This window comes from Sinocyclocheilus rhinocerous, unplaced genomic scaffold (assembly GCF_001515625.1).
Source record: "Sinocyclocheilus rhinocerous isolate Xijiao unplaced genomic scaffold, SAMN03320098_v1.1 scaffold567, whole genome shotgun sequence".
NCBI classification, from domain to species: domain Eukaryota; kingdom Metazoa; phylum Chordata; class Actinopteri; order Cypriniformes; family Cyprinidae; genus Sinocyclocheilus; species Sinocyclocheilus rhinocerous.
The window spans coordinates 251,336-261,644 of NW_015649134.1; the positions used below are offsets into that span (position 1 = coordinate 251,336).

Consider the following 10,309-nt stretch of genomic DNA (forward strand, 5'->3'; position numbering starts at 1 on the left):
AATAAGGCTTTATTGGATAAATCTAAGACATATAAACTAATCTAACACATAAACACATGCACTCACACATTCATACAAGTTGCAGGAAGGGAGAAAGTGAGGAAAGAATGAGTTTAAGAGAATGAAAATGTGAAATCCCAAGTTTACAGCAAGATGTGCAATTGCCTAGACCTGAACAACCATCAATCACTTAATTAACCCTCGAATTGAGTTCCTCAATGAGGTTAATTTATATTAAATGCACCAGTTCAGCTAGAATCTGGAGGTACTTGCGTTGCCTGTGTAGGGGGGTTCCCTTTGTTGTAGTCCTTGCAGAAAAGGGGGTTTCCCCGAGGTTGCTGATTGGCTGGAAGTTCAGTAGTCGTTGAATTGACGTCTTGGGAAGCCGATGGTTACAAATACACAGCCCAGCCTAAGATGGGTTTGATATTGGGAGGTATTATATGTAACCTAATTTGCGCACATCATGGGGCTGCTCTCAAAATGCAGAGAATTAAATGAGTTTTTGAATGCTCTCTCGTGTTTTACTTGCTTTTTCGAATTTGCCATCACGCGTTCTACAAGATGAGACGCTTGGGCTCTGTTGCACAACGAATCCTCCTTCATGGTCTTGTCAGTCATCTCGCCTTACTCTTGTGTGAGTCAGTGAACTCTGATTCCTGCTGCACTGTGCGCGACTCTGCAGCTTGTGCTGGATGAACAGAGCAGATGCTTTCAGTTTAGAATAGAAGCGACTGTTATCCAACTGAAGTAAATGTTTTTTATTTCTATAAAAAAGCAAAACGACAGTGGAAGCGAACGTAGCGGTGGCATCTTCCATGCTAATTTCACCCTCAGACTCAGTCATGACGATATCGCGAGACAGCTTTTCACCTTGACGAGAAATATCATCACATTTTAATATCGCGAGATCAAGTCACTAGTCAAGTAGATTACTTTGATTAATTTGTACTTAAGTACAAATTAATCAAATTTGTACTTAAGTTTACTTAAGTATGACTTAAAAATATACTCACGTAAGTACAAGTACCCGAAAAACTACTTAATGACAGTCACGTGAGTATTTGTAATTCGTTACCTCCAGCACTGGATTTTATACAATGTAAAAAGTAATAGCATGCGTTTTTTAAGCCACTATAACACTTGATAAGGTAGAAAATACACTGTGTAATTTCTAAACTGTAATAAAGTATGTGTCAATTATCACTGCATTATTAATTTACTTTATTGTTGTGAAAATAAAGATGGCTTGAAAAATACACATCAAGCATATATTGTCGCAGTCGTGTGTTTATGGTTTTCATGTTTCATTAGTCAAAATGTTTATGCTTTTTTTCATCTACAGCGATAGCTCCATGCCTTTGTTCGATAAGGTTGATAAGGAATTTCCTGGTATGTCATAAGCTGGGTTTTGACACAAATTTCACAATTCGATTCAATTCGATTATCCTTCACAAGCTTTCGATTTTATTCGATTCGTGTATTTGTATACAAACACTTAAAATATACTCAATATAATTTTTGTAATATTAAAGTTAATAATACTAACTTTAACTTTAGATTACATAATTATATTTCTACTCTAATTTAAATCATTTAAATGGTGGTTATCACAAAAACTTGACAGATTTATTCAAACATAAATTAAATATTGAAGAACAGTAAAAAATTATAATGAATGTGTTATATGGTGCATATTTAGCAAAATGCTCCTCTCTAGAGTTCATTTTTCTAGCTGACTAATGAGTTCATGGTCACCGAATATGTTTTTCTTTGGTAAATGTGACGTGACACATTTTTTACAAGCTATTGTTGTCTTTTCCGCGTTTGAACCACTGATAGAGCGATTATATGAGACAGGATACGGATTTCGGTAAGTTGTACTCTTTCTTTTGACATACCTTCAGATGTTCATTCATGTTTATTTCATGCTGTAACTGCTATTAAAGCGGAGGAGATGATCAGGTCACGCTGCCGTTCCTAATCGAGGTGCTACAGCGATCTGTCACTATTTAATATTTGATATTTGAATATTGTAATAAAATGGACATAATTTGAAATCTGAGACTTTGTTTCATATCATAAGTAACAAATAACAAAACTTATTGCAATTTATTGGATGGGAGGCGCGGTACAATGTTCCATTCATTATCTGACTGACAGGCTTGACTAATCGATTCTTGGGATTTATGAATCAATATCATTTCATAAAAATGAGAATCGATTAAAATCAACATTTTTTACCAAGCCCTAGTTTAAGGGTCGACCGATATGCGTTTTTCAGGGCCGATACCGATTATTACAGATCAGGTAGACCGATAACCAATATTTTGAACCGATATATATGTCTGGTGTAAAAATGAAAATTAATGTCAAAATTAAAAATAACAAGGCTCTGACAAAAACTGCCTTCCGTGGTGTTGGTTGTGTAGTACTCCCACACTGCACTTCTTACTCTTGTCTTCCTCTGTGCATCCATCTGCAATAAGGGTAATATAAAGGGAGATAAAAGTGGGGCCACTGTATGCTTCATGATTAAGCCTATGAATACTGTACTACAGCTAAACAGCTTGGCGAGCACCACAGTAATATATATCGGATAATTTCTTTAAGCTAACCCAAACTTATATTTTGACGGGTTGCCATGAGGAACTTTTAAGTTTCTGTAGCCTCTGGTAAGTGTTTCCCATACATTGATTTATTTGTGGCGCTTTTAATATCAAAACTGACCGCCACAAATAGATTTTCCAAAAGGCTTTGACTTCGTTGAATAAACCTGAGCACTGCACGTTTCAAAATTGAAACCCGGTGCGGGTGTTTTTATATCACTGTATTTCTGAAGGAACCCGACTGTCTTCAAAAAATTTTGGATGTCATTTTCATTTCATCTTGCATGTAATGTCTGATAAAGCAGCATTTGTGAGTGGAGCGCTGCTTTGTGTACAGCCGTTACCGGGGAAAACTTGATCTCTACCACTCCAACAGCGCCTCCTGCTGACAGAGAATGAATTTGCATATACTGTATGCCGCCACAAATAGAGTGTAAGTCTGTGGGAAACACTGCGATAGTTTTACTCAAATTAAACTGTCAAATGATCATGAAGTGACTCTTAGAGGGAGTCAGCGCAGTTCTGGAGATGTTGTTCATGTATTTATGTCCTCATGAGACGACAGAAGCTGAAATCACCGCGAGCGTCGCACACTTTGTATGTGTTGAAAACAAAACTGCGCGTCTGTGCCATTTACATACACGGAGACACACAGAACATGCAGGATTCATATTTAAATAGTGTTTTTGCGGCTTAATATTTACAGATACTAGTCCATATCGCGACTCTATTTAAGTGTACTGACCTACTTTTAATTAATTCATCCAAACTTTGATAAATTCCGTGACATTCCGCGTCATACAGTAAATTCCATTTATATGACTGGATTCCGCGATTCCGTTTAGCACGGAATCTTTTAGCACGGTAATAAAATCGGCAGATTAAGACAGTAAATTGATAAACATAACACAAGACACTTCTCTTTAAATACAAACGAGACTTTATTGACTAATCTAACACATACAACTAGCACCTAACATAAACACACCCACACACATATTCACACGAGTTGCAGAAAGGAGGAAAGTGAGGAAGAAAGAGTTTAAGAGTGTGAAATGATGTAATCCCAAGTTTTGTAAGACCTAACTGAGTGAAACATCAATCATTAATTCAACCCTTCTATCATTTCTTAGGCGGGATTATTAAATCAAAGCTGTGCACCTGTTCAGCATGAGAGGCATTACTTGCGTTTATTGCGTCTCTTTGAATGGGGATTCCTTCTGTGGTGTCCGTTGTTGACGGAGTTCCCACGTGGGTACACTGGTGGTCTGTTCGTCGCTGGCGTGACGTCTTGGGAGGCCAATCAGGTTGTGGTGTTGGTCTAGTGGAGCGGAGTCTTGTGGTCACTTAAAGTTTGAGGCGGGCAAAGGCTATAGTCGTATAGACTGCAGCTTAGCAGCGAAGCTTAACTTAAATGGGACTCTCGACGGAAAGAAAAGGAAGAAACTAAAGAAGAGAAAGAAGTTAGATGGGATGTTGTCCGGTCTTAACCCATCTTAAGGTGGGAGAGTCTGAGCCCGAGTCTGAGTCTCGGTCTGGATCTGATTCTCTCTCTGTATCTTCTCTTCTGAGTATTGGGTTTTTAACCCAGCTGATTGTTCTGGCCCCAAGTGGAGCTCTGACCAATCAGGTATTGTCTTTGGTTCAGGGGGTGACTGTTTTTCCTCCCATCACTGTAAATCAGCATGTTATCTCTTAGTCATGTGGGCTCGAATTTTCTTGCTCTTAACTAGGTACAATTTAAACATGAATTTTATAATGTGAATGTGATGCATTTTACACAGGTTTGATTAACATCATGATTAAAGAAATGGAAGGAAGAGAAAGAGATTTACTCACTCATACCAAACAAGATACACTTGCGATAAACCATTCAATAGTTAGTAATAATTTCATGCGTAATGCATGATCAAAGCATAATGTTCACATATATGGGTTTCAGACATGAAATTGAGTTATGCAATGAAATTACATTTGAGTATAAACCCTTTATCATCGTTTTGAGGATGATCTGATGCATTTTAATATTTAGTGAGAGTTTCTGGGTTTTAGAGAGGATTTGGTCCTTTAAGGCAAGGTCTGTGTTATCTCTTTGTCTTGAGTGGGGAAGAATCACCAGGTGTTTACATGAATTTCTTTGAGTCACGCTGTGCTAGGGCTGGACAATAATTCAATATCAATATGTATCGCGATATCATTTTTTTCAATAACAGTGATATGATTTTTAAACACATTTCCGATATTTCGATATACATTACCAGTTTCCCATACATTGATTTATTGGTGCCGTTTGACTTCGTTGAATAAACATGAGCACTGCACGTTTCAAAATCATAACACGGCGCGGGTGTTTTATATAAATGTATCTCTGAAGGGAACCGACTGTCTTCAGAAAAGTTTCGATGGCATTTTCATTTGATCTGATAAAGAAGCGTTCATGAGCGGAGCTGTGCTTTTGACCATTTGTTCTTGGTTTAAAACAACATAAATTTGAATGGTTATTCCTTGAGTTAAAAGGGTTTCTTTGTTTGAGGTTAATTAAACTCTGGGGGAAGTTTGCCATTCTCAGTCCAGATGGTGCCACATGACATGGATTGGGGTCGTAAATTGTTGCTTCGGAATTTGGCTCTCCTGATCAAAGCAATTCTAATCAAATGATTCCGATCAAGTCATCTGTTGATTCAACCATTGTAGTCTGTGTGGCTCAGTTCCTACATGGAGCATAGTCTTGGTTAAAACAACCATATTTAATACAAATTCAGTTGAATTTCTACCCTGCACATTCCTCGCTTACATGCACAGATAATTTCTAGAATCTGCACACTACAGCAGGTCTACTTAAGTCACACTACTGCATTTGAGCAGTTCAGTAAGTTTTGATAATATTACTAGGGTAAATATATTTGATCTATGGTACAACTATGTAACAAATCCCAATATTAGCGAGATTACAGAAAAAAAATATAAACACCTGGGGTCTCATTTATAAAACTCTGCGTAGATTTCATCCTAAAAGTGTACGTATGCACAAAAGCTAGATTTTACGTACACACAAAAGTTTTTAGATTTATAAAACCATGCGTATGCCAGAAACTGCAAAAATCCCTTTATAAATACCAGTCAGGGCAAGATTGTGCATACGTGCATCTCCACCCTGTCGCCTCCCCGAAATCACCATGTATGGAGCAAACAATGCGTAGTTTTACTATGCATAACCTCATCTGCATATCATTTCCATGGATATTCCCATCCACGTGACACCATGTTTAACATGACTATAAATGCCATTTGTGCCTTGCACAATTTTTATTGCTCAAAATCATGCGGTATCCTTATGTTTTAGAATAAATATATCAAAATATCCATAAAAACAAAACTGTTTAAAATAGTTCTCAGATAAATATTTTAGAATAGAGTTGATCTCATTCTTTTCTGCTGGCCAAATAGTATTTCAATTGTTTTAAACAATTCAAATCAAATTTAATTTATGCAGTTTTGCTGATAAGGTGAACATCTTGTAGCTATTTTTAGCCTATATTTATTGCAGTGTAAATAGAATTGTCTGACTCGTCGCTCACTGACAAAGTATTTTAAAAAGGAAACATGCAAATCTTACTGTTTTCTTCAAGTTGTATCCTTCAAATACAGTGATATTTTCATAATGTTGTGGAGTTGCCTTCACACGGCATCAACACCTCCGTGCAGCTGTGGTTGTACAGTAAGCTATTATCATTGGACCTATTCAAACTGGACAATGGACCGTTCGACCACCGAATCCAGAAGTGTCTGCCATAATATCGAAGTAAGTGCGCATCATTGGTCATTGATCATTGTTCTCGCTAAAAATATTTTCTCATAACATGAGATCTGCAAGTTAAAAAATGAATTGTTGTGCACCTATAGCACTTCTCGCTGTCATTAAAGCATAGCATGCCACAGGAAAAGTGATCAAGCTCATCCACTATAAATGTCTAAATTTATAAAATTTTTGTTTAACTTCTGCATAATGACTTTATGTAATTTCAGTGCTTATCTCCATTAATGAGAGTGGAATATTTAATATAAATGTGTATATCAAAATGAGAACAGAGTTTAAAATCATTGTTTAATTACTTCATTACTTTTCTCACTCCAGGAAAAAGAGTGTACATGCATAGTTTAGAATGTCCGTACTGTGCGTACATATTTACGCCAAGTTTTTTTTAAATAAATCCTGATGTGTGCGTGGAAAATTGTGTACGCAATTTCTATGCCCATTTTGTGCGTACGCAACATTTATAAATGAGACCCTTGGTATGCTAGTGGTTCGTCCATTGGAAATGGTCCTCAGGAGAACAAACTCTCCCAACTATAGTTCCTACCCCCACATATACTGAACCTTGTGTACCAAATAAAATCCCCAGACACCAAGAAGAAACAGGAAGTTACAAGAAAGTCCAGCACATCATTATGGGAAATGGAGTTAATATAGCATCACAGTTTTATCAGTCAAGAGATGAAGACTTGACAATCTTAATTCTTTCCACTTTACATATATTACTGACCTCAATTAAATATTAATATGTAGAGGTGCTACATAGTCCCCACCCCAATCTATGACATAGGAGGACTACGCCCATAGTACCTTTTCAAATTAACAACATTAATATTGTCAGTTTTTTCAGGAAAACCCCATCTTATGCAGTAATTTACTGGCCCTAATTTCTTCCACTCTCCCAGGCTCCTTCCATTTGGCTTGGCTGAAAACCTGTTAGGTGCACTAGAGATAGCATGGGAATGGAAACAAACAGATCTCCCAGTTTAAACTGCACATTTTTATGCCGGGCATTATAATATCCGGCCTCTCTGGCACATTGCACTCCCATTCTGCACGCTTCATCTTCTACTAATCTTCTTTGTCGGTCTAGCAGGGTATGAGCAGCTTGATTTGGAGTCTATGGTTTATATAAAAGCCTTTCCAGGAGACCTTTCAGTGATCATCCCAGCATCAGCTGAGCAGGAGTCACACCAATCGACTCATAATGAGCTGAATTGATGGCAAACCTTAGTTCTGGCAGCCATTGATCCCAGTTGGAATGCTTATCTCCAACAAAGGACGCAATAATAGTCTTCAGGGTCTCATTCACTCTCTGTTAAATTTGTTTGGGGTTGGTAGCTGGTCGTCAGCTTCTGCCCAACCCCCCTAATCTTTACAGAGTTCAACCAAAAGATTTGAAGTGAATTGAGGCCCCCGTTCTGAGACAAAATATCGAGGAACCCCCCACCGGGTAAAGATCTCTTCCTTCAGTACCTTCACTATCCTGGGTGTTGTACTATCCCTTAATGGAAAAAGTTTGACCCATTTGGTATAGTAATCAACAATCACTAACAGGAAAGTATTTATTTTCTTTCTTAAGGGAAAAGGACCCTTGAGATCAATCCCCAGAGTATGACCCGCTTCTGTAACTTCCGCTGACTGCATAAGCCCAGAGGGTCTGGAATGTTCTCCCTTATACCTCTGACAGATGTTACATGTCTTGACATGTTCCCAAACATCCTTACGGACAGTAGGCCACTATGCCACCTCCAAGACCCTTACCAGAGTTTTTAGTCTGCCTAGATGTCCACCCAAGTGGTTGTCATGGAAGTACTGCAAAAACTATCTATCTAAAACTTGGGAAACCATGACTTGGAATTTATACCCATCTTGCTTCAGAGGTACTCATCTATATAAGATGCCTTGATGTTCCTCCATCATTATCCTCCCTGGTTTTTGTGGCAGATCATGGTTACTGTTTTTCATTGATGGAATGTTTGGGTCACTTTTGTGCTTTAGCTATCTCAGATAGATTGTGAGGTAAATCCTTGGTGAGTTTGGATCTTGTCATTACCATGCATGGTGCCATACCTTCTGAGCAGGTTTGATACACTCTTGAGAGGGCATCTGGGGCATAGTTGAGGCAACCCTTCCTATACAGGACTTTCCTATAAAGTTGAAAGCTTGTAGTCGCAGAATCCATCTTGTCAACCTTGAGGACATCTTTGGGCAATTAAAGGCCTAGGTCAAGGCTGCATGGTCAGTATAAACTTCAAATTCTCCTCCTTCTAAGTAGTGCCTCCACTTCTCAATAGCCCAGACCACTGCCAGGCATTCCTTCTCAGTTGTCGAATAGTTCATTTCAGCACCCCTCAACACTCTTGAAGCATAGGCAATAATCTTCTTACCATCTTCAATAGTCTGAGTGAGGATGGCTCCCAACCCTATCTCACTTGCATTGGTATGGACCTGGAATGGCAGTGACAAATTGGGCTGGGCTAGAACAGCAGGGCTTGCAATAGCTTGATTCAGTTCCTCAAAAGTGTTTTGGCACTCCTGTGTCCAATTCCAACTTGCTTACTACTTTAAATTATTCAAAGGGGCAGCAATGTCCGCAAAGTGAGCTATAATAATAGCCACCCCACAAGTCCCAGGAACCTTTGCAAACAAAAGGATATCAGATAGCACAGAATATTCAGTTATGGCTCTAGTCTTGTCAGGGTCCACCTCCACTCCGTGTACTGAAACCAGATGCCCCAGGATCTTCAGCCGACATTGAAAGAAATGACATTTCTTCATGTTCAGGCTTAAAACCCGCTTTAGGCAATTTCTCCAACACTGCTTTCAGATCGACGATGCTATTCTTTTGTTTTAGAATATATGGTGATGTCATCAATATACATGAAGCATCTTTTGACAGTCATCTCCCTCAAAACATTCTCCATCGAACGTTGAAATGTAGCTGATGAGTTTCGAAGTCCAAACGGCATAGTAGTGCAGGTGATATGTGAAAATAATGTTCACTTTTTCATAAAAGCATGAAACCTGGTACACTTGTATAGTTTGCGGCCCTAAACATTTTCAGAAATGGAGCCATCGCAAAAACACTTTGTGGTTGCCATGGCGACTATTTTACTTTCCACCATAACCAAATTATGTATTTTGTGTCATAGCTCCTGAACCAAACATGATAACACAGAAAAGGTGATGTCTACCCCTATGTTTTGATGGTCAAGGATTACAATGATACCATATAGAAAAACATTAACTGTTATGGTGAAGAGTTAATGGTGAAATCAGCAATGTGAGAAGGAAATCACAGTATCTGTGCATCACAGGATCACAGCATTTACAAAAGTCCATATTATGGCTATTAATTTTTTCTTTCTTTGATAATTAACTAATATTTTATTCAATAGTACATTAAAAGATTGTTTTCGAGAAGGAAATCACAGTATCTGTGCATCACAGGATCACAGCATTTACAAAAGTCCATATTATGGCTATTAATTTTTTCTTTCTTTGATAATTAACTAATATTTTATTCAATAGTACATTAAAAGATTGTTTTCCAGAATACTATCATATATTTCAGAGATATAAAAAAAAAATAATCTCAGGTAAGTGTACCTTTCCTTACCTCTCAGGCAGAGTCAGGTAGGCGGTAGTGTGTTTCCAATAAATTTTTGTTCTCTCTCAACAACGCTCTAACATCACCTATCTCATGTAGGAGATTTAATGCATGTGCGGTTCGGGTCCCAGTTTTTATGTCAAATGGGTCGGGTATGGCATTAAATTAGTGTTGCTGTCAGATAACATGTCGGGTGTTCTTTTAATTACTGCGATTGTGGGAAGATCATTTCACCAGCCAGGAAAGGTGAACGAAAATGCCTCTCTGTGATGT

The 10,309-nt window shown here is 38.1% G+C and overlaps 1 protein-coding gene and 1 long non-coding RNA gene across 2 annotated transcripts in view; one reads left to right on the plus strand and one right to left on the minus strand.

Annotated features, from left to right (window-relative positions):
- Positions 1-4,736, minus strand: part of LOC107710276 (uncharacterized) — a 9,665-nt gene extending 4,929 nt beyond the window's left edge. The window contains exon 1 of the long non-coding RNA XR_001636578.1: positions 4,726-4,736. This is a non-coding gene — a long non-coding RNA (uncharacterized LOC107710276). The remainder of the gene's footprint in view (positions 1-4,725) is intronic.
- The window catches only part of rptor (regulatory associated protein of MTOR, complex 1), a 304,247-nt gene that overhangs the window by 24,443 nt on the left and 269,495 nt on the right, over positions 1-10,309 (plus strand). The gene's annotated exons all lie outside the window — the stretch shown is intronic.